General features: G+C 40.1%; 1 protein-coding gene across 12 annotated transcripts in view; it reads right to left on the reverse strand.

Annotated features, from left to right (window-relative positions):
• cdk14 (cyclin dependent kinase 14) overlaps window positions 1-27624 on the reverse strand; it is a 592120-nt gene that overhangs the window by 322483 nt on the left and 242013 nt on the right. The gene's annotated exons all lie outside the window — the stretch shown is intronic.

Genomic DNA, 27624 nt, shown 5'->3' on the forward strand with positions numbered 1-27624 from the left:
TTTCTTGGGTCTCTAAGACGGTAAGATGTAGAATATGAAAGTAGGCCATTTGGCCCATTGAGTCTGTGCAGCTATTTAATAAGCTCATGGCTGAATAAATTATCAACACCTCCACATTCCTGCTTTTTCCTGTAAACCTGGATTCCCCTACCAATTAAGGTATCTGTCAAGCTTTGAATATACTTAAGTGACCTAGCCTCAACAGGTCACAGTGGTAAAGAATTCCACAGGTTCACTTCCTTGGAGAGCTTAAATTCCTCATCAGTTTGACCCCTTACTTTGAGATTATGCCCTCTGGCACTAGACTCTCCAAAAAGGGCAAACAACCTCTCTGCATCTTCCTGTCAACCCTGCTAAAAATCTCATATGTTTCAGTAAGGGCACATATCTTTCTAAACTACGAGTACAGGCCTCTAGGCTGGAAAAATACATTTCCAAATGAAATCTATTTGAGGATTTGAAATAACAGACTGCATTGCCATATGCTGAAGGGTACACAAAGATAAAAATAGGGATGATGTGGCTGAGACCAATGCCACTTGGAACTACTATACTAGTGTACTCTTCATATAAGATGACTGTACTGCCAAACAGTCTTCCAGCCCCATGAATTTGTCTGCGTGGACGTAGGCTTATAAAAGCATCACAGGCAGCCAGTGATCTGTCCTGCTGGCTCAGAGCGGGTGGTACTGAAAGCTGATAAGTGTGGAGAATTGGGACACAAACAGAGAACAGAAAGGGGAGTGTTAAGAGTTTCAGGGCAGAGTTAAGTGGCGCAGCCCCCAACTTATGCTGTGGGTCATAGTTGGGGAATGATCAGCTGCACAAAATGTTGCTTCAGGGCCGCCAAGTCTGGTCATGCTCACTGTCACCCAACACCCCCTGTCATACCCAGCCACTTACAACAGGCTTTCTAGAGAGATCTGGGGTGTGGTGGGGTGGGGGTGGGGGCGGTTGTTGATGAGAGAAAGTGGGTGATTATATGTAATCATGTGCATAAGGGAATGTGAGCAAGCAGGGCCAGAGGGAGTGTTGGACAGGCAAGGGAAATGAACAAAATTAAACATTACCACCTTTCACACTGGACCTGCTTCCACACTACACTTTTTTCCAGAACTAATCATATTGAATTTAATTAATTTTATCATATGCACTCAAATGAGCAGTGAAAAGTTTACAAGTCACCACTTACGGCACCACCTTCGGTACAAAATTTTCAGTACGAGTTCTTAGAGAAAATTAGAAAACTAAAGAAATAAAAAGTCTAGCATTACAGATTGTAGGAATAAATTAGAAAATACAAAAATAGAAAGTTCAGGACAACAATCCATCCAAAACAGTCCACATTGGCATCTAGCCTCTAGACTACTCTAGGCCTTGACTCCAGAATGTCAGGCTTCACCTCTAGGCCAGGAGATAACTGTGGAATCACCAAGGCTGGAAGTCCATGCTCAGTGGACAGGCTGCCAAAAGGACCATGCCTGGTCCATGCTGTGGCCAGGAGTTCAGGACGTTGCCACAAAAGAAGACAGGAAAAAAGAAGACAAAGAAAAATATAAGTGGACAGAACAGATGAATTCCAGCTAAAGCAAAACTACCCCACCACCATCTTGGATAATTCTCTATTTTTAAAGTCAAGTCAGACACTCAGACATTTACCCATGTAGGCTGATGGCAGTAGGTTGTATTTTGGTGGCAAGGATATTTATCTGGCTACCTCCTATCTGCTTTCTTTGGATTTCTCCCCAGGCTTTGAAAATTCTGTAGACGTTCTCACATCATTCCTACACTTGACCAATGCTGAATATTTGTGGCTGCAATCTTTTATTAATCACAAGGATTCCATGTAGATATGTTGCTGATGCAGTATGATTTGAACCCATCTGACTGAACTTTGAAAATACTTCCCAAACCACATGAATGGAAATAATTCATATACAAACAACTTTAAGATCTGATCAAAGTCACAGAAATGCAATATGCTTCTCAGTCCATCAGTTGACCATGAATGAGCAGGACATTCTTGAAATGCTGTAACAAAATATGGAATACCTGCACTTTATACTGAGTGTGTGAGACACACTGTAGGCAGTGTGTCATTTTGAACTATGTTTTTACATTCAAATCATAACAGCCACACTGAAAAAAATAGCAAAAGCTGGATAACAGTTCAGAATGGCACTGACATGGGAAAAGTAGTGGCCTATATTTTTAAAATTAAGCTGTGGATATGCACAAATATTTTTAGGGTATACTGTTTGGGGGGAGGGGTAAAGGTGTGATAAATACAGGAGGGTTAACAAAAACTCCAAATGTTGAAGGCACAAAATTGGTAAACCCCAAAGCATGCTCCAATTGAACAATTAAAAGGGATGCATTCTGCAACGTATTTAAGAGATTCAATAAGTATCACATGCAACAAATACACACAAGGGAGGTAAGAAAAACCAATTTCCCTGCTGATTTCTGTCAAACACTGACAGTTGGACCAGAAAATCAAAACAATGCAGGTATGAAATCCTGACAGTTAGTATGTGCATATTCCGCATGAATTAAACATAATGCTGCAACCATTGATTGGAAAGTTAGATTCTGAGTTTGCAATATCAATTTTGTCCTTTCTTCCTCAAAAAATTCAACAATGCTAGAAGAAAATGACAGGCAAGTTTTTTTTTTGTAAATTGCCTCCTTGAAAATTTGAGCCAGATGATATAAAGTCTATTAGGATTCCAGGAGGATTTAGAATTGCACATTTTAAGGAATTATCATAAAATGATTGATCAGATTTAGTTTGACAGTCAAGAGATTTCGAATGTTTAATCAAGCTCAAATTAACGAGATGTAGCACATATCAGAGAAGAGAGCCATACACTCACTGTGGTACAACTACAGTATCAGCCAGCCAGTGACGTTCTGTCACTTCCCTCAGTATTGCTGGTTTACTCAGGGAGAAATGTCAAGAGCAATAGTGGAAGATTTGGTCACCTTGTATTGTGATGTGGGGCATCTCGGTGTGACAATTGATTGTTTTTGTTCCATTCTTTTCAAATTACAATCGCAATTATAAGTCCTTGGTTAACTGTGGTGTGTTTTAGGATGCCCTTTGGTTGTTAAAGGTGCAACACAAATGCCAACCTCCCTTTCTGTGTATTGAAATGCCTATATTTTATTAAATCCATCTGTTACTTGCACAAGTCAACAGTGAACAAGAATGTGCAAAGGTGGAGATGCTAAGAAGATTCCCAACATTTGTGCCAGTTATCCTGACAACATGCACTACCCGTCTATCCATGCCAGTGTCAAAGTGGCCAGACATGTCTGCAGTCTGGAAAACAACTGTTCAGTAAACAAACATTTCAATATCAGTGCTGTAAATTTCAGGAGATTTTCCCTGCCAACTGCCAAAAAAGCCAATGATTGGAAGATACTGCTGCCAAAGCTGTGCACAGAATAACATAACAAGGTTTATTTTACAACCAAGACGGGAGTTTGCGACTAGTAATTTAATAAGATTGATTCAGAGGTATTATCCTAATTACCATTCAGCCCTATGAAGATTTGCAGTCATTTTATTGCCTACTTCATCCTGTTAGAAAGCCATGACAGATGAATGGCAGAGGCAGACAAGCAAATGCGCATTCAGATACAAAATGCAGCTGCCAAAGACATTAGAGTTAGAATCATGTAGAGTAACTGGGTGTTACTTACTGATGTTGCAGTGCATTGTAAAATAGGTTTGATGATACGTATTTGCACACTTACCCACGGATACCTCCGGGCACTTTCTAATCTGTTCCACAAATGTGATTTTATGGATTGGAAAGATAAGTGTGGTTATAATTTGTTACATTTAGAAGGCAGAAAAGGAGCTATTTTCTTTTTGCAAGTTTGCACAAATTTAATTGCACAAAAGCACCAAATTCGAAAGACTGAATACAAGGAACAGATTCAATGTCTCTTTATAAGATGAGCAATGATGAGACTTTGACAGGCTGAAAGTTAAAGTAGAAAGTGAACACAAAAACAGAAGTGTGCCCAACTAAAAGCACCTTTTACGTGCTACAGAGCATGAAGTAGGTCAGTTATACAAAATGCAAATCTCTTGGAAGATGCCACTTTTTAAATGGCAAATGCAGATTGGATAACTTGATGTTTTGCTAAAGAGTATAGGAATTTGACACCAAACTATAAAGGGCAGGGCCTGAAAGTGTGACATTTGCAAATACTAAATGTGAAAAACTTTTATAGTGATTCCTTTACTGTCATTTAATCAGAATATGGAATTCTGTAATATTTTGGTGGGTCTAACTGTACCACATGGTCTGCAATGGTTCATAAAAGGTAGCTCACCTCCACCTTCCAACGAACTCAATGCTAGCCTAGTCAACAAGATCCACATCTTATGAGAGAATATTGTCAAGAAAATGGAATGAAATCTTTATTATCTAGATAGTATACTTACTCATTATCAGGATGTGACTACTACCGGAAACGGTGGCACTTAATACTCAGTCAGTTGGTCTGGGATGATGGTGATGGACCTTTTTGATACAGTGGTTTGAGCCCGTGGTCGTGGGGGGTAATATATTAGTGTGGCTAACTAACAGAAAACTGAGTTGAGTTAAAAGGGAATATATTCAGAATGACAACCTCCATCAAGAAATCAGTGGCAGGGACACTATTTATATTCGATACCAATGACTTGGATGAGGGAAGTGAACATGCTATCATAGTTTTAGCGGATATTACAAAAATAGGTGGGACATAGTGAGGGTTAAACAAAGGAGTCTACTGAGGGATGTACACAGTTTAAGCAAGTTGGCAAAAATGTACCAGTTGGAATATAACGGAGGGGAAATGTGACGTTATACACTTTAGCAGTACAAATAGAGCCGAAGGTTGTCTAAGTAAGGGTAGACTACGGAAAGCTGCAGCAGACAGATCTAGGAGTCCTCGTGTGTGATTCACAAAGTTAACATTCAAGGTCAGCAGGTCATTGGTAAAGCAAATGGAGTCTTTGCCTTAATTTCAAAAGGAAATGAAGTATACATGCAGAGGTGTCCATGATCTCATTGAATGGCTGAGCAAATATGTTTGGAAAATTGCCTACTTCTTCCCATTGCCCATTAGAAAAAAACAGACTTGCTGTGCCATTTTAAAGGGCAGTTAAAGACACATGAAGGACTATAAATGTATAAAACAGGGCATTCAATCACTGTACACAAGGGTTAGAGAAGGAGATAGACTAATACATTCCTCATAAGAAGTGCAGTTTCACGTTTTCTTCTCCCCAGTGTTGTTACCTCAATTTTCAAATGCTATCATATACTTTCTAAAACATTGGAATCTGTAATGTCTGCATTGGGGCATAGCTAACCCACCTAGCCTTAACACCCTTGGACTCGTGTGCAATTGAGCATGGCCAATCCACCTGATCTGCATATCTTTGGAATGCAGGAGGAAACCAGAGCATCTGGAGGAAACCCACATAGACAATTAATTCTTAATTCTTCAGCCTGTTTCACAACTATTCAGAAACAGATAGAGTGCAATTTTTCTTTTGCTGGAGGAGTCCAAAAAGTCTGCTGTAAATAAAAATACACAGTACAAAATTAGAACCGACTCCTTCCACCTGTTGAATGGCTGCATCGCGCAAATACCAAATGTAAAGTTTAGGCATCCACTGCCCCCTTTCAAGCAATGTTCCAAAAATCTTAATCATGCACTAAACAAAGGAGACCAGCGATCACCAGGTCACTAGTTCTACTTCCTAACATTTGCTCCAAAGAAAACAGATATAACTCAGGCAAGGGATTAGGAGTATCAGTCCTGATACGTACAAAAAATGGCTGGTGGAAAAAAAAACATTTATGCAAGATTTGCATGCTTTACAGAAATATTTTCGCTGCTGCTGAAAGTGGCACACCAAAAGCCTTAATAGAACAGCTTTTTTTTAAATAAAGGAAAACACCTAATTTACTTCAGGATTGCTCATACATCTGACCAATAAATTCTAATTTTTAGATGCAGCTTAGTCAAGGAGAATAGTAGTACATCAGGCAGATTCACCTCTGTCTAGGTTCACTTATAGAAAGGCATTGTCAAATGCCTTGGATTAAATTCTACTCAATCTTACCATCCTGAAATCAGTGAAATGAACATATGAATTAGAAACAGAAGACCATTCAGTTCCATGAGTTTGCTCCACCAATGCAATCATGGTTGGTTGATTGATCTGCTTGTGACTTCAAATCCACAGTCATGCCTACATTGATAATTTTTCCAATCCTTGTTTCACAAGAAATCAACCTTCTTCTGCATTAAAAGTATTCAAGGACATTGCCTTCATCACCTTGTCAGAAGATATCACCCGGGGGAATATAAAATTGCCTCAACTCTCTTAGACAGGCAAGTTTGAGTTTTAAACAGAGACCACTACTTCTAGATTTTCTCATAACAAGGAACATACTCTCCACATCTACCTTGTCAAGATTCTTCAGGATCTTGTGTATTTCAACCAAATCATCTCCTACTCTTCCAAGCTCCAGAAGATCAAAGTCTAGCCTACCAATGTTTCTTCACAAGAAAATCCCTCTGTAGTTCTACCTGTAAGTCTAGTGAACCTTCTCTATAATCCCTCCAACGTACAAGGACTGCAACAGTTCAAGGTCACAGTTCACCACTACCTTCAAGGGCAACTGGTAATGGGTAATAAATGTTGGCCCAGCCAGTGACAAATGTACCCTGAATAACTAAAATAAAAATAATAGATGTATCCTTCCTTCAATAAGGTAATGAACCAGAGAAAACCTGGCGAAACTAAGAATGAAAGAAAAAAATTTAACTTTCTCTATTAAACTTAAACTGCATCATAAGTGTCCCAATTATTTCCAGGGAACTTTCTTGGTCTCTTAACAAAAAGGTACTTAAACTCAAACATTTCTTTATAGATAACTGTCCTGAGAAAATGGATTTTCTCAAATCACAGATTACCTATACAGTCACTGATGACAGCGCCTTGTTAGCCGAGTACATTGCCAAGCTAGAAACCTTAGTACTTTCAAGTGTACGAATCTTCTTGTATCAGGATACATACACATTGGGTTTCTTTTTCAAAGCACTAACTGGAATTTGAGCTCTATTGTGGGGAAGCCAATTATCAATGTTTTGACAACATAACCTTCAATTAGGTCTAACAAGTACAGTGTATAGAGACATTCAAGTGTTGTGTCTTTAAAAAACAAGGACCAACTAAAGAACTTCACCTTGAATAATTTAACTAAATGGAAACAATAAAGACTGCAGATACTGGAGGCTCGAGTCAATAAATATGGAGCTGAAAACGCACTGCAGGTTACACAGCATCCACAGAGCAGGAAAGTCAACATTTCGGGCCGAAACCCTTCAATCCTATCAAAGGTTGAAATGTTGACTTGCCCGCTCCTCATGTGTTGTCTGACCTGCTGTGCTTTGCCAGCTCTACATTTATTAAATTAACTAGATGCTTTTTTGTGATTTGCAGGTTTCAGCAAATACAGCTTCAATGATACCTTTAATACCAATGCTCACTTGGCTGCTAAAGTTATCAATTTTGGAACATGGACTGTATCCAATTTCTTTCGTCTTTTGAATTTTTGTTGTTCTTCTGTTTATGTCTAACGATGTACACGGGATGAGCTAGAAATGGCTAAGCGCATAATTGTGTGCAATTCCAAAGGGAGCTGTCACGTCAATTATTCTATCTGAGATCATGAGTACAATCTGCACAGTGCAAATGCCTGAGGAAGATGGCTAATAATTCAGAGAAAATGCTCGACAAATAAAAATTGGAAAACACCACAAAATTTGGTTTTAAAGAAGTTTCCATAAATATGAAAGAGAAAAATATCACTGTTACAAAGTAGGACACATGAAAGATTATTTACAAACCAGCAAGATCCTACATACATCACTGAAATAAATGATCAAATCACCTATTTAATGTTAACGGCCAGGGACAAAATTACAGAGAAATGCTTATTCTCTATTCATGAAAGATGTTCAGAATTTTTAGATCGCAATTAATGACAATAATAGGAGAAAATAAATGATGATGGTGATGTAATGGCACTAATGCAAGATAGAAATGGAGAATTAGCTGACTCCTGCTGAAAAGGTCGCACAGATTCCCAGTGGATTTGTCAAGTGGGATTATTTGCCTCACCCAGAGAATTAAAAATTTAATGAATGAGGAACACTGCTGTCTTGTTGAGCTGTAGGGACAACCAGGCAATATTAAAACAATTCAGTTTAAAATCTGAGGCACTTCAACAACAATAATAAAATTCCATGCCAAAATAGAGACCTTGAGAGACACTGAAAAGAATTGCACCTACAATGCAATTTACAAGTGCGACATCAACCAACAAGCATCATTCATGAATACATTAAACCAGAATTGTAACCTGCTTTAACCAATTTGACAATTTTAGCTATTTCTAGCATCTTGTATCGAAACCAATGATATTAATTAAGATGAAACCTAAATATTTGGTGACTACTCATTTGAAAACAAGTTCAATTAGCAGAGCTGAAATCTTTTCAGAGCTAGTCATCTACCTTTGGTATCACAATTAAAAATTGCTTGATGTACTGGAAAAAAAATTATGTTTGCTTACTCAAGAGTGAAACTGGGGTGAAATATCGCATGTATAGCCTAAAAACAACTGGCAAAAATGTAAAGAATATAACTGAATAGAGCTATCCAAAGCTAAACATTCAAATTTTGCAATTAAATGATTGAATATATTCAGGCACAATGAAAGCTGCAGACAGGCAATCTCACATCTTGGGTTGGGGGGGTGGGGGGGAGGGGGGGAAGAGGTGGAAATAAAATGTCATTCCATTCGAACAGCATTTGTACCACCCAATGAGCTTCTCATTCTCCAATCTATTCTCTTCACCATCTGTAAAAGGGAGCTTAATTTGGCATAACATTTATTTATCAGTGATCCACCTGCTTGTGCTCTGGCCTGTGAATGAAAAAGTAGAAATTTGTTTAACTGCAATGAAATTCATAGCTGTGTAATGAGCATATCCATTGCATCAGCGAAAAGGCTGTTCCATCCGAGCACCCACTCTGCCACTTCATTATATGCCCCATCTGCCAAATTTTCTGGTCATGATGTGGCCATATACACTTGGCTTTAACTAACAGCAGAGTGGGAGTCTTGGAGCTCTGGGCAATAAATGAAGCATTAATAACAGTTGTTTAAGTGGCTAAATGTGCATTTATAAGGTGCAAGTAATGCTAACTTCACCGTGAGGTTTAGAAAAGTGTGCAAAAAAAAAATCAAAGCACACAGTTAATTGAAGTAGACATTAGAACACAATGGACAATCTAGAAAATTCTAGATCAAAAAACAAATTTGGCAGCAGTTGAAATTAGTTGTTGCAATTGTGCATTTAAGCCTCAAAATGGTAGTGTGTTCTAGAGTCTACCAATTATGTTCAATTCTATCAGTTCTCTGTTATACCCATATCAAAGTACAGTCTACTCATGCCATGCGTTATTACTAATCAACTAATAGGATGCAGCCATAACCAACCTGCCTACTAGTTAAAGGCAGCTTGAGCAGCTAAGGGGAGTGGAGAGAGAAAGCAAGTATGTACTACAAAACACAGATAAGGAAATGCACGTGAAATAAAGACCTAGATGTTTGATGCTCATGCTCCTCAATGAGTGGGAGGGTTTGAGGTCGGTGGACTGGGGTGGAGGGAGAAGAATGTTACAACATTGGGAACCCCCAAACAAACCCCTTCCCACACATCAGCACTGGTTATACTTTTTACAGGGACAAATCATGCCACTACTGAAGTTCCTGCTAACAGTAGGCAAGGGGCTATTTATTTCAAAAGACCATCTGTTGGCCTGAGGAGTGGTGACTCGGAAGACGGTGGGTGCAGTGCAGGTGGTGGTGAGGCAGAGGAGGAAGAGGAGGGGAGGAGGTTCAGGTGTTGGTGGTGAGCTGGCCCAGGGCTCACTGAGTTGGTGGTGGAACAGAGATCTCTCTTTCAGTCATTTATTTTTATTCTATTGTTCTTAAACTAATCAAAATGGTGCCCTTTTACTGTATTACTTATTGTGAAACACAAGTGACAATATTCAATTCAATAATTACAAGGAAGCCTTCAATCTCTTTCCAACTCCTTAAATTCTACACCCTATCCTCATCACTGACTGCCATCACCATCCGTTACTCCCCAATTCGAAGATGACGCAGGTCATGCATTTCTCACGTGCCTTCATAGAGTCAGGGTTTTATATAATGAAGAGACCCTTCGTCCTATCTGGGCTATCCAATTTTAAACCAGCTAAAACACTAATGCCTCCTCTTGCTTAATTGTGATTCGTTCAAGTATGGCACAAGCTATCTCCCCAATTTCTACACCATCCTTCTCAATAGCAAATACAGATGCAAAGTACTCATTTAGAACATCAACCATGTCTGCCTGCTGCCCACACAGTTTGCTACTTTGATCCGAAACTGGCCCTTCTCTTTCCATGCTTCTCCTCTTTCCCCCAATATTTGTAAAACGCCTTTATACTTTCTTTTATGCATTTTTTCCCACCCCATGTCCCCTCTTCACTTTACTAATTGCCTTCGGTAACACCCTGCACTGTCTGTAGAGATGACAGGAAAGGGATTGTCTCTGCTGTGAATGCAGTAAAAGGAGTGCCATTGGGATTAATAGGTTCGTATTTTACCAGTGTGTTTTAAATCTTAAAATTTGTTATATGTAAATAGTTTAGTTTTGTTCTACTGTGATTTTCATTTTTTGTGCATAAGCATCTTCTGGTTTATTATTCAAGTCCAATCTTTAACGTTGCACGCTTGTGTTTTATTGAAGAACATCTCATTAAAATCAGAACAAAACATGATCTATCAAACCAGATTTCAGTCCGGGATCTAACTGGTCCAGTGGTAATATCTGTTAGGATCATGGCACAAGAAGGCAAGGCATTAATACGGTACATGTTAAACAGTCACCGTCAGGAAGAGATACAGAATATGAACCCAACTGTAAGTCAATAGGTAAGGCCAGACATCACAAAAATAATGAAAACAAAACTGAAGGCCCTGTATCTGAACGTATGTAACATTCGAAAATAAACAGGCAAATTAATAATGCCATGAGAAATAAATATGTACATTCTGATATCTGTTACAGACACATGGCAGCAGGATAATAGCTCAGGGCCTGAATATTGACGTGTATGTGGCAATTGGAAAAAGGACAGAGAAGGATATCCTAAGTTCAGGAAACCAGGATGTCAGGTAGAAAATGAGAAATAATAAGCACAAAAAGTCACTTGTGAGAGCAAAATACAGACACACCCACCACCAACACCTCCCAACACCCATAATAACCACTCAGTACAATGGAATACAAAGAAGGAATAAATGGAATCATGCCAGCAAGGCAGTGAGAATCATGGGGCATTGTAATCTACACATAGACTAGATCAAACATATGTTCAAGAAAATTTGTTTTAATCAACAGGTGGATGCTCCTACTAACAAAACTAGACCTACTTTTGGGCAATAAGGCAGGACAAGTGACAGAAGTAAAACTAGGCGAACACTTTGGGTCCAGCAATCATTATGCTATTAGTTTCAAAATGGTTATGGAAAAAGATAAGCCTTCCATAAAATGTGAAAGTTTTTAAATTGGAGTTAGGCAAATTTTAATGGTATGAAACAAGAACTTTCAAAAGTTGATTGAAGTAGACTGTTCACAGGTAAAAGTATGCCTGATAATTGGGAGGCATTCAAGAATGTGCTAATGACAGTTCAGGCTAAGGATGGTAAGATTAAGGAACAATGGATGAATAAAGATACTGAGGTTCTAGTCAAGAATAAAATAATTTTTCTAAAGAAACAGACAACTTGGTTCAATTGAACCTCTTAATCAATATAAAGTGTAGAAGCATTCTTAAGAGAGAATGCATGATGGCAAAGAGGGGATGAGAGATTGGATTATTCTTAACCTTATCTGCTAATCCTAAGAGATTCTACAAATAATTAAAGCAAGAGGGTAACTTGAGAGAAGGTAAGGCCTCTTAAAGATCGACGAGGTCATCTTTGTGTTAAACCCCAGTAGCTGGTAGAGATACTAACTGAATATTTTCCATCAGATTTTACTGTAGAGAAAGAAATGGAGTCTATAGACTGCTGAGAGAGAGAAACTCTGATGTTTTAAAAATAGTTCACATTATAGAAGAGGAAGTGTGGGAAGACCTAGAGAATGTAAGGGTGGATAAATCTCTAGGATAAGAGCTAAAGTATCCCAGAACGTGTTGCGGAAAGGGAGGAAATTAAGGGACCTCTTACAGAAATATTTGCATAATCCATAACTACAGGTGAGGTGCCTGATGATTGGAGGGTGAATCTGACTTTCCTCCAATTTCCCCACAATGTAATTCTAAGATAGGATCAAATAAACATTTAGAAAGGCAAAAATTGATTAGGAATAGTCAGTATGGTTTTGTGCAAGGAAAATAGTATCTCACAAACTTGAATGAAGTTGAGCACATTACCAAGAAGATTGATGGTGGCAGCGCAGTAGACGTGATTTATTTGGATTATAGTAAAGCTTTCGACAAGGTTCCACATGGTAGACTAATTAGTAAAATTAGGTCACATGGGATTCAGGGTGAGTTTGCCAATTGGATAAATAATTGGCTTCATGACAGAAAACAGAATAATAGTGGAGGATTGCTTTTCAGACTGGAGGCCTGTGACTAGTGGTGTTCCAAAGGAATCCATTCTGGGTCCTCTTGTTTGTCATTTATACAACTGATTTAGATGAGAATATAGAAGGCATGGTTAGTAAGTTTACAGATGACCCCAAAATTGGTGGCATAGTAGACAGTGAAGAAGGTTTTCTAAGACAAAGGGATCTTGATCAATGGTCTGAAAAAATGGCAAAGTTCAATCTAGATAAATGTGAGGTATTATATTTTGATACAGCAAACAAGGGTAGGATTTATACAATTAATTGTACGGCCTTGGGTACTGTTGTAAAACAGAGGGACCTAAGGGTGCAGGTACATAATTCTTTGTAGTTTGCATCACATCTAGACGCAGTGGTTAAAAAGACATTTGGTATGCTTGCCATCATTGTTCAGTCCTTTGAGTACGTGTGTTGGGGAGTCATGCTGAGGTTGTATAGGGCATTGGTGAGACATCTTCTGGAATGCGGTCTAGTTCTGTTCACCTAGTTACAGAAAAGATATTATCAAGCTGGAGAAGGTTCAGAAAAAAATTTACTAGGATGTAGCCGGGTCTGGAAGGTTTGAGTTATAAAGAAAAGCTGGATGGGTTGAGACTTTTGTTTTCACTGGAGCATAACAGGTTCAGAGGTAACCTGATAGAAGTTAACACAATAATGAGGAGTATAAAATCGAGTTAATGGCAGTTGTCTTTCCCTAAAATTGGGGCTTTCAAGACTAGGGGACACATTAAGGTAAGAGGAGTGATATTTAAGAAAAGACATGAGGCAAATATTTTACACAGAGGATGGTTCATATTTGAAATGAACATCCTGAACATGTACAATTAACATTTTAAAAGGCATTTGGATGAGTATATGAATAGGAAAGGTTTGGAGGGATATGGGCCAGAACCAGGCAGGTTGTACTAAGTTAGTTTGGAATCACGTCCGGCATGGGCTGGCTGGACTGAATGTCTGTTCCATGCTGTATGACTCTAAAGGTATTTGAGATAAAGGAGATCATTGGATGTTTTTGGATTAGGTCGTTATTAGAGCCAACTAGAAGACAGGCTATTGCAGGCATGGTAGTGTGCAATACAACAAGGTTGATTGATGACCTTGAAGTAGCAGTGCCCATGGTCGTAGCAGTTGTAATGTCACTGAATTTTGCATTCCTTTCAAGGGAAAGAAGAGAGTGTGTTGAAGACTGATACCATCATTGTCTTGATTTAAATTTAAAGTAACAGGAAAGGAGATCCGGCTAAAAGTGAACTGCAAATCACGTTGAGGGATAGGTCAATGCTGGTGCAGTATCAGACATTTAGGCAGATATTTCTCTATGTACAGAACAGATATTTCAATGAGAAAGAACTTTTTTCCAAAAGGGAGGACCAATTATCTAGGATAAACTAAAAAAGTTAAATAAGTATCAAACTTAAAGGAATAAAATTGTGACTTGGCAACAATCTTTGCAAAAAATGAGACAGAATATGGATCATTCTGTTTATTTTAAAGGAAGGAAAAGCTATCTAAAACTTGATTTTGAGTATCTGTGGGAACTTTTACAAGCAGTTAAACTTAGTATCGGTCCTATAGAAAATGTGTCTGGGGAATTAATGCAAACTAAGGACATTGCAGATGAATTGAGCAGGTATTGTGCATCAGTCTTTATTGCAGACAAAACAAGTAACACACGAATTTTACAACACCTGCCCATCCAGAGATCTATGTGCTTCTCTGTATCATTCACAGCCAGAAACTCTTCTACTACCCAATGACTATGGAATTCTCATCAGGCTGATGACCTTTGGGAATTGTGACTAGTTGCACAAAAATCAGTCAGACACTGATTGGTAGCCAAATCTCACTCTGCACATATCTCCTGATGAAAAGCTGTGTACAAACAGCTTCTCCCACTGCCTGAACAAACCAGCAGTGTAAGCATTGCACACAATCAATTTCAGTAACTTTATTTTGAAAACGTGCAAGAATTCCTTCTATAATTCAAGTTTTGAACCAGCTCTTTCCCCTCTGGCCATTTGTTTAGCACTACCTCCCTTTAACAAATTCATGCTGCACGAAGAATCATAGAGTTACACAGCACAGAAACAGACTCTTCAATTTAATGTATCCAAGTTGACCAGGTATCCTAAACTGATCTAGTCCCACTTGCTAGCATTTGGCCCACATTCTTCTAAACTCTTCCTATTCACACACAATAACAACACTTAAAAGGCATCTTGGTGGGTATCAGACTCCACCATGTCCTCTGGCAACTCATTCCGTACACACAGCACCCTCAGCGTAAAAATCTTTCTCCTCTCACCTTGCATCTAAGCAGTTTTGGACTGCCTTACCACAGGGAAAAGACCTTGGCTACGTGCACTATCTTTTCCCCTTGTGATTTTATAAATCTCCATAATTTCACCCCTCAGCCTCCGACACTCCAGGGAAAATAGTCTGAGCCTATAGTTAAACTCTCCAACCCTGGCAACACCCTTGTAAATCTTTTCTGAACCTTTCAAGTTTTGCAACATCCTTCCTATAGCAGGGAGACCAGAATTGTGCACAGTATTCTAAAGTGGCCTATTCAATGTCTTGTACAGCCACAACATGATATCCCAACTCCACTACTTAAAGTACTGGCCAATAAAGGAGAGAGAGTGCCAAACTCCTTCACTATCATATCTACCTCCAACTCCACTTTGAAGGCAATATGCACCTGTACCCCTAGGTCCCTTTAATTGGCAACATTCCCAAGGAACTTAACATTGTGGGTATAAACCTTGCCCTGATTTGCCTTTCCAAAATACAGTGCCTCCCATTCATCTAAATTAAACTCCACCTTCCACTCCTCAACCCATTGGCCCATCTGATCAAGTATCTATTGTACACTGATAACGTTCTACACTGTCAACAACATCCCCTATTTTGGTGCCATCTGCAAACTTACCAACTATACATCCTATATCCACAACCAAAATATTTATAGAATGAAAGGAAAAAAAAAGTGGACCCAGCACCAACCCTTATAGCACACCTCTGGCCATAATCTCCAGTCCAAACAATGAGCCGCCACAACCACGTCCCCAACCTTCAAGCCAACTTTTACCCAATTAGCTAGCTCCCCTTGGATTCCACGTGATCCAAGCTTGCTAACCAGTTTAACATGCAGAAGCTTGTCAAACGTCTTGCTGAAGCTCATCTAGACAACATCCATCACTCTACCTTCATCAGTCTTCATTGACACTTCAAAAAACTCAGTCTAGTTCGTGAGACATTATTTCCCCACACACAAAGCCATGTTGACTCTCCCTAAGCTGTCTTTGTCTTTCCAAATACATGCAGATCTTGTCCCTCAGAATCCCCTCCAACAGACCTACCTGTCACTGACGTCAGGTTCACCGGTCCACAGTTCCCTGTCTTTTCCTTACTACCTTTCTAATCAGGTCCTGGGGATTTATTCACCTTTGTGTTTTAAGACATCCAGCACTTCCTCTTCTGTAACATAGATTCTTTTCAAGACATCAATATTTTCCCAAGGTCTCTAGTTTCCATGTCCTTCTGCACAGTAAACACTGATGCAAAATACTTGTTTAGTACCTCGCCCATCTCCTGGGGCCTCCATGCATACACTGCCTTGATGATCTTTAAGGGGCCCTACTCTCTCCCTAGTTACTGTTTTGCCGTTAATGTATTTATAGAATCCCTTTGGGGGACAGGATTAAGGAGAATCCAAAGATCTCTCATACTTTTTCTGCCCTCCTGATTTCCCTCAAGTCATGGGTTTCCTCCAGGTGCTCCAGTTTCCTCCCACAGTCCAAAGATGTGCAGGCTAGGTGGATCGGCCATGCTAAATTGCCCATAGTGTTCAGGGGTGTGGGGGTTATAGGGGGATGGGTCTGGGTGGGATGCTTCAAGGGTCAGTGTGGACTTGTTGGGCCGAAGGGTCTGTTTCCACACTGTACGGAATCTAAACTTCTCCTGCCCTTCTCAAGGGATTCACTCTATCCTAACTGTTTATTCCTGACATTGATTACTCTGGATCTCCAAGTGTGGATGTGTTCTGTCCCTCAAAAATTATAAGAATTTCCCCTACCAATATTAGGCTAACTGGTCTACAATTACCTCTTTCCCTCTGTCTCTCGCTTTTTTTGTTAAGGACTGAAATAGCCTTTGCAGTCCGCCAGTTCTCTGGAATCTCCGTTGTAGACAAAGTATTTGAAAATTACTGTCAGTGTCTCTGATACCTTCACCTTTGCCTTCCAAAACAGTCTGGGATATCTCAGAGCCAGGCTTGCAGATTTATCCATGTTTAAGACTGCTGAACCCACTACCTACTTTGCACTCTCTCTCTCTCTCTCTCTCTCTTCTGGTATTTCAGTGCTCCACCCTGATGTCCGTACCTGCATCGTCCTTTTCCGGTGTGAAGACAGATGGAAAGTATTTATTGAGGACAATGTCAACTTCATTTAACGTCCACACACAGATTACCTCTGTGATCCTTACTAGACCCTACTCTTGCCCTTTTTTTGCTCTATATATTTAAAAAACATTTTGTGCTCACTAATACTTCCTCAAGCATTTTCCTTGATTTACTAATTTCCTTTTTAAAAAAGTTCCACTTGCACTATTTCTAATTCACAAGATCACAAGTACTATGAGCAGAAGTAGGTTATTTGATTCATCAAGACTGCTGTGCCATTCAATTACAACATGACTGAATTGGTAATCCCCAATTCCACTTTCCTGCTTTAATCGCCATAATCTTTGATTCCCTTAAATGATAATAATTCTATCTCAACCTTAAATATGCTTAATGAGCCAGCTTTGACACTGCTTTATAGTAAAGAGCTCAAAAAATTCACTACCCTCCAAAAAAAAAGCTCCCCACTACTCCCTGAAAGGTCAACCCTTACTGAAATCATGCCCTCTGGTACTAGACTTTCCCACAAATAAAAACAGCCTCTCTGAATATACCCTGCAAAACTCCCCGGAAATCATATACACTTAAGAACAAAGAACAAAAAATTGCAGCACAGGAATAGGCCCGACGGAGCTCCAAGCCTACGCCGATCAAGATCCTCTGTCTAACCTGTCATCTATTTTCTAACGGTCTGTGTCCACTTGCTCCCTGCCCATCCATGTACCTGTCCAGATATATCTTAAAAGACGCTAACGTGTCTGCGTCTACCACCTCTGCTGGCAACGTGTTCCAGGCACCCACCACCCTCTGTGTAAAGAACGTTCCACGCATATCTCCCTTAAAAACTTTCCTCCCCTCACTTTGAACTCATGACTCCTAGTAATTGAGTCCCCCACTCTGGGGGGAAAAAAGCATCTTGCTATCCACCCTGTCTATATCCCTCATGATTTGGTAGACCTCAATCAGGTCCCCCCTCAATCTCAGTCTTTCTAATGAAAATAATACTAATCTACTCAACCTCTCTTCATAGCTAGTGCCCTCTATACCAGGCAACATCTGGTGAACTTTCTCTGCAATCTCTCCAAAACATCCACATCCTTTTGGTAGTGTGGCGACCACAACTGTACACAGTACTCTAAATGTGGCTGAACCAAAGTCCTATACAATTGCAACATGGCCTGCCAACTCTTGTACTCAATACCCCGTCCGATGAAGGAAAGCATGCCATATGGCTTCTTGACCACTATTGACCTGCATTGCCACCTTCAGGGAACAATGGACCTGAACACCCAGATCTCTCTGTACATCAATTTTCCCTAGGACTTTTCCATTTACTGTATAGTTCGCTCTTGAATTAGGATCTTCAAAGTGCATCACCTCACGTTTGCCCGGATTGAACTCCATCTGCCATTTATCTGCCCAACTCTCCAATCTATCTACATACTGCTGTAATCTCTGACAGTCCCCTGCACTATTTGCTACTCCACCAATCTTCGTGTCATCTGCAAACTTGCTAAATCAGATCACCTATACCTTCCTCCAAATCATTTATGTATATCACAAACAACAGTGGTCCCAGCACAGATCTCTGTGGAAGACCACTGGTCACAGGTCTCCAATTTGAGAAACCCCCTTCCACTACTACTGTCTCCTGTTGCCCAGCCAGTTTTTTATCCATCTAGCTAGCACACCATGAACCCCATACGACTTCACTTTCTCCATGAGCCTGCCAATGGGAACCCTGTCAATTGCCTTACTGCAATCCATGTATATGACATCTACAGCCTTTCCCTCAATCAACTTTGTCGTGTCCTCAAAGAATTCTATTAAGTTGGTGAGACATACCTTCCCTGCACAAAACCATGTTGTCCATCACCGATAAGCCCATTTTCTTCCAAATGGGAATAGATCCTATCCCTCACTATCTTCTCCCGCAGCTTCCCTACCACTGACATCAGGTTCACTGGTCGATAATTACATGGATTATCCCTGCAACCCTTCTTAAACAAGGGGACAACATTAGCAATTCTCCAGTCCTTCAGGACCTCACCCGTATTTAAGGATGCTGCAAAGATATGTTAAGGCCCCAGCTATTTCCCCTCTTGCTTCCCTCAATAACCTGGGATAGATCCTATCCGGACCTGGGGACTTATCCACCTTAACGCCTTTTAGAATACCCAACACTTGCTCCCTCCTTTTGCCAACTTGACCTAAAGTAATCAAAAATCTATCCCTAAACCTCAACATCCGTCATTTCTCTCTCCTTGGTGAATACTAATGCAAAGTACTTAAGAATGTCATCCATTTTCTCTGACTTGATGCATAATTTTTCCTTCTTTGTCCTTAAGTGGGCCAATTCTTTTTCTAGTTACCCTCTTGTTCTTTATTTATGAATACAAGGCTTTGGGATTTTCCTTAACCACGTTTGCTAAAGCTATCTCATGTCCCCTTTTAGCCCTCTTTCACTGAGATCTCCCTCATTCTCCTAAACACCACATGACTACAGACCCAACTCACTCAAGCTCTCCACATAAGCCAGTCTCTGACATACAGCAGCAATGTATAGTAATCAAACCACCCATGAAGGGGATGAATGGCCTACTCCTGCTCCTAACTTTTAAGGTCCTTTGTAGTTTGGGAAAGGCAGTGATTAATATGGCTGAATCATAATACTGGTATTAAAATCTATTTCTTGGAATAACCAAGTTGTGAAGTGTGTTGCTCACAGTACGCAGTCCCAGCTGAGCACCTGCAAATTGCTCACGTGGCAAATATGTTTAACATGCAAACACAATTTTAATTCAAGGCCTAATTTAATTAGTATTCAACTTCACTCTAATATTTCAATCTCCTATATTTAAAAAAAAGAGGGCATTGATGTGTCTTAAATCCTTTTATAGATTAACTTTAATATTCGGAGGCACTTGATTTTGTAATAAACTGTATGGCAGCTTCACTGTTTAACATATGAGAAAACGCACGCAGTCAGGAGTCTCACTGTCCAGTAGCAAACAAGCTCAAGCCAAGTGGAAAACATGTTTCAAGGAAACAGATTTTTGAGTATTAATTCATGCAGTACCAAATCCTCAGGGTCGCACACTGCTATTATTTCATAGTTGAAGAAGCAGCTGAGAAAAAGATATAGTATTGAGGAATTTTGTGATTGCCAGTATTTAACTGCAGGATGGGAACAATTAATATAGCAAGCATAATGACACAAAAATCACAGGAAATTATGACCAGATTGATAATAATTGCACAAGTCATCAAAACAATAAACTCCAAGGGTCCTGTTACCATAAAGTGACAAACAGAGAAAAAAAAATTCAGTTCGTATCTCCAGCAGCGCTGCACAAATGAATCAACTTTGATTACATCCTCAAGTTTAAAGCATGGAGATTTTAAGGAAGGGTCGCTTGACCCAAAACATTAACTTTGATTTCTCTCCACAGATGCTGCCAGACCTGAACTTTTCCAGTGTTTTTGTCGGAGATTTTAAAGTTTTTTTTAAAAATTCAAGAAGGTTGAAACACAACTTTCTAAATTGGAAAAGAAACTCTCAGCCATGCAGAGCTGCCACTGGAAGTTTGCTATGCACACTAGGTGTAAATTAGCAAATCTGAATGGCAACTTTTCACAAATTAAAGTACTGGAATGGAGTAAATTAATGGAATAAGTAGCTTGAACTGTTGTGAAGAAAGCACTATCAAAGGGAAAATATTTAAAGGAAAGAATCCACTAACACAGGTGGCATTCTGTGGATGAAAAGATATAATGGAACAGGAAGGAGGCAAGCATTAAATAGATAGACAGAAGGGGTCAGTTTGTGAAGCTACTCATACGGTGCACCTTGGATGCAAATCTGACAGTAGCAACATCAAGCACCTTCAAATCTTCCTAATACAAACATAGCACAAGACAGAATATTAATGTACAGTTAGGACCATCCTGCTGGATAAGTGGTGCTGGGGTGGTCTGATTCTCGTTTGCTTCTTGATTAAATTAGACCTCCCTTAGATTCTCCTGCTGCTCCTGTATTCCCACCAACAGATCATGTCAAGTGGTTCATCCCTTGTGCACCTCTATATACTATTAGAGTATGCTCATGAATTCTCATGAAATAAAACTATTTCCGAGATTCTAAAACATGAAGACTTTCTAAGCATGAGAATGGCTTTTAATTTTCTTTAAACCCGTAAAAAGATCAACGTATGGCTAAAGGTGTCCATAAGCAATTTAAAATCAGCTCTATTTAATCAAGTACTTTGGCTTGACAAGGTACTGACAGATTGAACATCATGAATGTTGTCAAATTTATGGAGAGTGCTAGGCCCAGAACTGAGAATGGGCAACATCTTCAAACCTAATTCCATCATTGGCATGCTATCGGATTCAGTTTATTTTTCAAACAATTAGTTTCAGTTTCAGTTTAGCAATGTGCAATTATCAAGTAAGTTCAAAATTAATAGTGTGTTCAAGTTAAGAACCTCGGGCAACACTATATAGGCCTTTGTCTGCAGCTGCATCTCTGCTCAAAGAAGAGGTGCACAGTCATGAGATTATAGTTCTTACTACTGGAAGGAAGAGACCCACTACTACATTTTATGGTGATTACAGAACACGTAGACCACTTAGTAGGTTAATTCTCAAAGCAAATTGTAGGTTGAATTGTGTGGCTGTAGTAGTGCCTCTACCTCTGAGCCAGGAGGTCTAGTTTCAAGTCTCGTTTGCTCCAGAGAGATGTTGTCATACGTCTGAACAGGTAGATTAAAAAAATGTAATTGTATAAAGCATTGTTGTAACCAGTCAAAGCTGACAGACCCTTTTTTTAAAACTGACTCTTCCAACTCAAGTCAACGACAATTAACGTTAAGTTGAACACTCCAAATCTTAAATGGCTACCACTTTGGTGGAACCTTACCATAAATTGAATGAAGGAACGCCTGGCATCCACAAAAATAACAAATCTTGACAAATGTCTAGTCCCAAACCAAGGAATTTGAGTTCTACAGTTTGTTTCTCTATTTTCTCTTTGCACCTTGGACTATGGCTGCAACACTGTAGAATTAGATGCAATGTTTAAGTAATTTTGCTTTAATCTTCCTTTCATTCCTTCCAAGTATAATCTGCTTGTTTTCAGTGCTCTAATTTTTGATGCTTGGGTCAACAGTGGATATTTCCTTTTAATTTAGTTCAAATACACAAGGTAAAATGTGTGAAAGCCAACATGTCGAAGTGTTTTGTTTAAAATTCATCATACTATAATCTGTATACACAATGCTGTCACACATGATTCAATCTGTTTCTCTATTTCGCAGGAAACACACAAAGAAAACATCTCAGTTGCTAATTGAGAAAAACACTGCTGATGTGTCTTTCCCATAAAGACAAAGATCTAGAAAGTATAGGAGCACATCATGGATACATAGCAACTACTGAACAACAATCGAACAACATCTAAGGAAATGATGATCTGATGATCTGAATCATCTGAGGAAAATAACTTGTCATCACTCAGCCATGCCTTGGCCAGGAATTTCAACAAATCCATTTATTAATCTACTTGCTAAACGTAATAACACTGAGCCCTGCTGATACAAAGAGTAGTAGATAAAACTGATAGGTTTTTTCTATTATTTCAAAACTGAGGGACAATCATATTGTTTTAAGGATTTTTAAAAATGATTTTCTCTTTACATTCTTAAAGGACAGACAATGCAAATTTTGTAAAAATCCAGATCAAAAATCAAGTAAATGAAGGTTTGAGTACCCACTACAACTTCCCATTAACAATCTGAGCAACTGCACCAAAACATTGAAAGCAGCCTTAGGTCAACAGTTCAAAAAAAGGCATATTTCAGTTTCACAAGATATGAGCTTGATAGCAGGGCAACAAGATGATGAAAATTACAGGTGGAATTCCTGAATAAAAAAACTTTGAATGACAAAACAACCTAAATAGGCCAAAGAGCTAGCCTAATTTCTACTGCCACCTAATTATCCACGTAATTTTCTAACTATGTATTTAATAAGCTTTGGGTCAGCTCACTGATAGACGTGTGTCACAATAGCTGCAGTTCCTCCCATGATGAACTACAATATGAATTTTTGATATGGGGAAACCATTGACAAACAAAATGGTCAGCAAAATTTCATTCAGATTGTTAACTAGAGTCTCAACCCAACTGCTTGAAGAAGCTGTGAAAAAACATTGTATTAATAAAGGATAGAAGTCACTTCCAAAGACAGGACATCTTTCCCAACACCAGGACATCATGAAAGTACCTCACACCGGACAATACATTTGACTATAGTCACTGCCGTTATGTCAGTAAATATTACAGATAAGTTACACACAATAAGCTTCCACAAACAGCAATAAGTGAAATCTATTTTCCCCAGATTTTGAAAGCATACAGGGAGGGCATCTGGTTCACCACACAAATTCACTGCTTTGTTCTGATACATCATGTTCACATTCATACAGGCCATTTCATATTATAATGGGCCAATCCAATCTTGAAAGCTTTCTGGAAAATTCAGAAAATTGATGTATTAGTCTGAAATTTCCAGTCAACAGACAAGTGACAGAAAATACTCAGAAAATCATGACATTGCAGAACCTGCCTATGTTTTAATTGGTTTTTTGTTACATCAGCTTAAGTAGTCCTGTGGTTCTTGACCCTTCTGCTAATGGAGTAAGCTCCTCTCTCAAATCTCACTCCATGATTCCGAGTACATGAAACGTCCTCAAACAATTCTTCTTTCAAGAGAAGAGCTCCAGCTTTTCCAGTGTAACTGATGCTCCTCATCCTCGGCACCATCCTCAAACACTTTCAGCACCCTGAACAATGCCAGTACATCCTTTCTAACCATGCTTCATTCCAATGCAGTTCTCAGTATCTCCACTGGCAGCATCATTGGACATTTCTAACCCCAGGCTGTAACACGTCTTCCTTCATGTTTTGAAGGTATTGCTGGCATGTCCATCCCCAGAGAAAGAGTCAGCACCCCCGAAGCTACCTTCTCAACCTCTGGCGATGAAAGAATAGAGGCAGCAGTGGCAAGGCTGCCTACTGTATGCCCCAGACCAGCCCTGATCCTAACACTTCGGTGGGAACACATGCCTTAACAAATCCGGGAGCACAAGCTGGAGATCAAGTCATCTGCAACAGGTCCACAGCTGGGCAAGGAAGAAATGCCCAAGGTTGCTGGCAGTCAGAGGACAGCCAGAAACTGGGCACCTGCTCATCCCCAGGCAGGAGAGGATCTTGTAGTGTCAGAGTTCATCCACACGCACAGGGAGGAACAGGAGCAGCAGACAGGGATGTGGGACACAAATGGCCTTCACTGCCCAGAAGATGCAGCAGTGCACAGTCACGTGACTGTGTCTCCATGGACAGGTTGACATTGGGCCTGGCTCTCCTTGGCAACACCCTCAGTCTGCTGGAGAGAGACAAACACAAACACAAACTCTTCCTTCCCTCAGCATCGTTCAAAGCATTTCACAAAGACTGGATGAATTGACAACTTTAAAATTTAGCAGCTTTTCTAATGTTTGTTCTATAATCTTTGTGTGATTCCAGTATCTCAGCTACTTCCTCTTTCTCTGATTTTGGCAGCATTTTTCACCCCCACCCCCTCGGCATATGTATATACCAAGTCCTGTACTCATTTCACCCTACTCCCTGATCCTGCTCCTCAATCTTACTCTTCAACACTTACACCAGAGAACTATTGTTTGATGAACTTGCAGGATGTTTGCCATATAAGCTGCTGGCACATGGTGCACGCTTGAGATTGATGCAGCACACTGCTGTACAGCAAGGTGACCGCTCCCCCACTGACTGACTGACTGAGGATTGCTGACCAGCACAGCAAGCTGCCTGGTCGTGTGACTAGGATGCTGTGAGCATGCCGGTGAGTATTACGTCAGCGAATGGTAAGAGACAGAGAAAGCAGGCCAGAGATGCCGCCTGGTCCATTAGTAAGCAGGAGTGGAAAGGCAGCAGCCTTTCAATGCTAGCTGCAGGTCCGTGCTTCCCGAGCAGCCTCTGAGTGGATTTGAGAGATGCCATGATGTTTACGAGGGGCCAGCAAACATCAGGTATAAATGCATTTGGACAATGGATGCATCCAGATTGTGCCATGTACTGTGCCCCAAGATGGGGCTGTTCACAGCCAGCAACAAGCTGAAGGCACCAGATACTTCCTCCGACTTCCATGTCAACATTTCTTGATGTCTAGCTTGTTCGATGTGTTTGCTAAAAACAGAAGCTGAACATTAAAGAGACAAATTGTGCCCCTGATTGGCAACTTGTTGCTGTTGCCTCATGAGAAACTTACCTCAACCTTCAGCAACACTGCAAAAGATGCAGCGAGATGCTCCCAAAGGAAGACAGGCTTTGTTGGACTCTTAGTCCCAGTTTGTCACTAATGGTGCCGAAGCCAATGATGCTCAGGCCCCTATGATATCACCTGTCCTCTTTTACATTTTCAAACTAGCAAGCACATCCTTTTGAAGAGCGATTGCGGCAGTCAAACATGGAACGGTTGAAGGAGGGAGCCATCTGACACCACCTCACCCATCAGCAACATCAGAAGAGAAACGAAACAACTCTTCACTGTATTCTGCATTTATCCAGCTGCTCCTGTTCCTTTTTGTTTAAGGGTTGGAATTTAGAATACCAAGAGGCCTGGATGGAGTGGAAACAAGATGTTTCCGTTGTTAGGAGAGATTAGGGCACATGGGCACAGCCTCATGGTGAAGGGACAACCCTTTAGAACTGAGATGAGGAGGAATCTCTTCAGCCAGAGGGTGGTGAATCTGTGGAACTCATTGCTGCAGAGGGCTGTGGAGGCCAAGTCATGGAGTGCATTTAAGACAGTGACAAACAGGTTCTTGATTAGTAAGGTGATCAAAGGTTACAGGGAGAAGGCAAGAAAATGGAATTGAGAAACTCATCAGGTGTGATCGCATGACAGTAGTATTGATTGGCCAAAAGGCCTAATTCTGCTCCTCTTTCTTATAGTCTTTACTGGCAGGTACAACATGCATTTTGACACTAATGTTGTGTATCAATCACATTACCTTCCTGAATCCCATTATCACATCGTAAATCTCAAACCAAGTTAATTAAATAATTTGCTTTGAACAAAAAAAAATCCATGCTGATTTTCTTTAATCCATAACCGTTCAAGCAAGTGTCAATCTTGTCCTGAATTATTTCTAAAAGCTTTTGCAGCTCAGGAGCTAAACTGACCGTCCTGCCATTTCTATCTGTAGCACTGCATCCCTTTCTGAACAAGGGTGTTATATAATTGCTGCGCTCCACATTCTTGCATCAAACCTCGAAGAATATTTGGTAGAGTATAACCAGGGCTACCATAACTTCCACTCTTACTTCCCTCAGCATCCTTCATAGCATTTCACCAAGACTGGATGAACTGACAGTTTTAAAATTAGCAGATTTTCTCATGTTTGTTCTATCATCTTTGTGCCATTCCAGTATCTCAGCTATTTCCTCTTTCTCCATGATTTTGCCAGCATCAGTCCCCAACCCACCCTCCTTGGTATACATAGGTACTGAGTACTGTACTCATTTCACCCTACTCCCTGATCCTCCTCCTCAATCTTACTCTCTAACACTCAGAGAACTACTGTTAAACTTCGGAAGGTTTCAACTTTCATCATCTTTGGCAACTATACATTCAATAGTTACCCAATTCCACACTTGACACAGATACTTATTTCCACAAGTCAGAAAGCATAACATTCCCATCAATGGGGACTTGCCAAATAAAACTCCCAATAATGGAAATTCCTTAAGTTGCTGTTCTCAACTTTTGTTCCATTTCTGTAAACCATCTTCCAACTTAATAATCACCATCTTTGCAGAAGCACTGCATGCTTTTGCACTCAGATCATATTTGTGACTAGTTCAACCAAAAAAGGTCATTGCAAGAAATCTGAACCAAATCTAGTTAATTTTGCAATAAATAAAATGCAACTTCCTGCACATCATATATAGATAACAACACTGCAACTATCATTCAAATATTTTGAAGCCCCACTTATAGAATGACTTAGAAGGCCTTCAGTAAATATCACCAGATCAGCAAGAGGTTCCTTCTCCCCAGCTGCAGCAATAGTGAGGCAACATTTCACCATACGACAGTGACAGACAAGCAGACTAGGGTGGCGCAGTGGTAGTATGGAGCACTGACCTCTACATCGCCGAGGCCAAACGCCAACTCTCCGACACCTCCTCCTACCAACCCCTCGATCATGACCCCACCCCCCAGCACCAAACCATCATCTCCAACACCATTCATGACCTCATCACCTCAGGGGACCTCCCACCCACAGCCTCCAACCTCATTGTTCCCCAACCCCGCAGGGCCCGTTTCTATCTCCTTCCCAAAATCCACAAACCTGCCTG

The sequence above is a fragment of the Stegostoma tigrinum genome, chromosome 2, assembly GCF_030684315.1.
Source record: "Stegostoma tigrinum isolate sSteTig4 chromosome 2, sSteTig4.hap1, whole genome shotgun sequence".
In the NCBI taxonomy this organism is placed as follows: domain Eukaryota; kingdom Metazoa; phylum Chordata; class Chondrichthyes; order Orectolobiformes; family Stegostomatidae; genus Stegostoma; species Stegostoma tigrinum.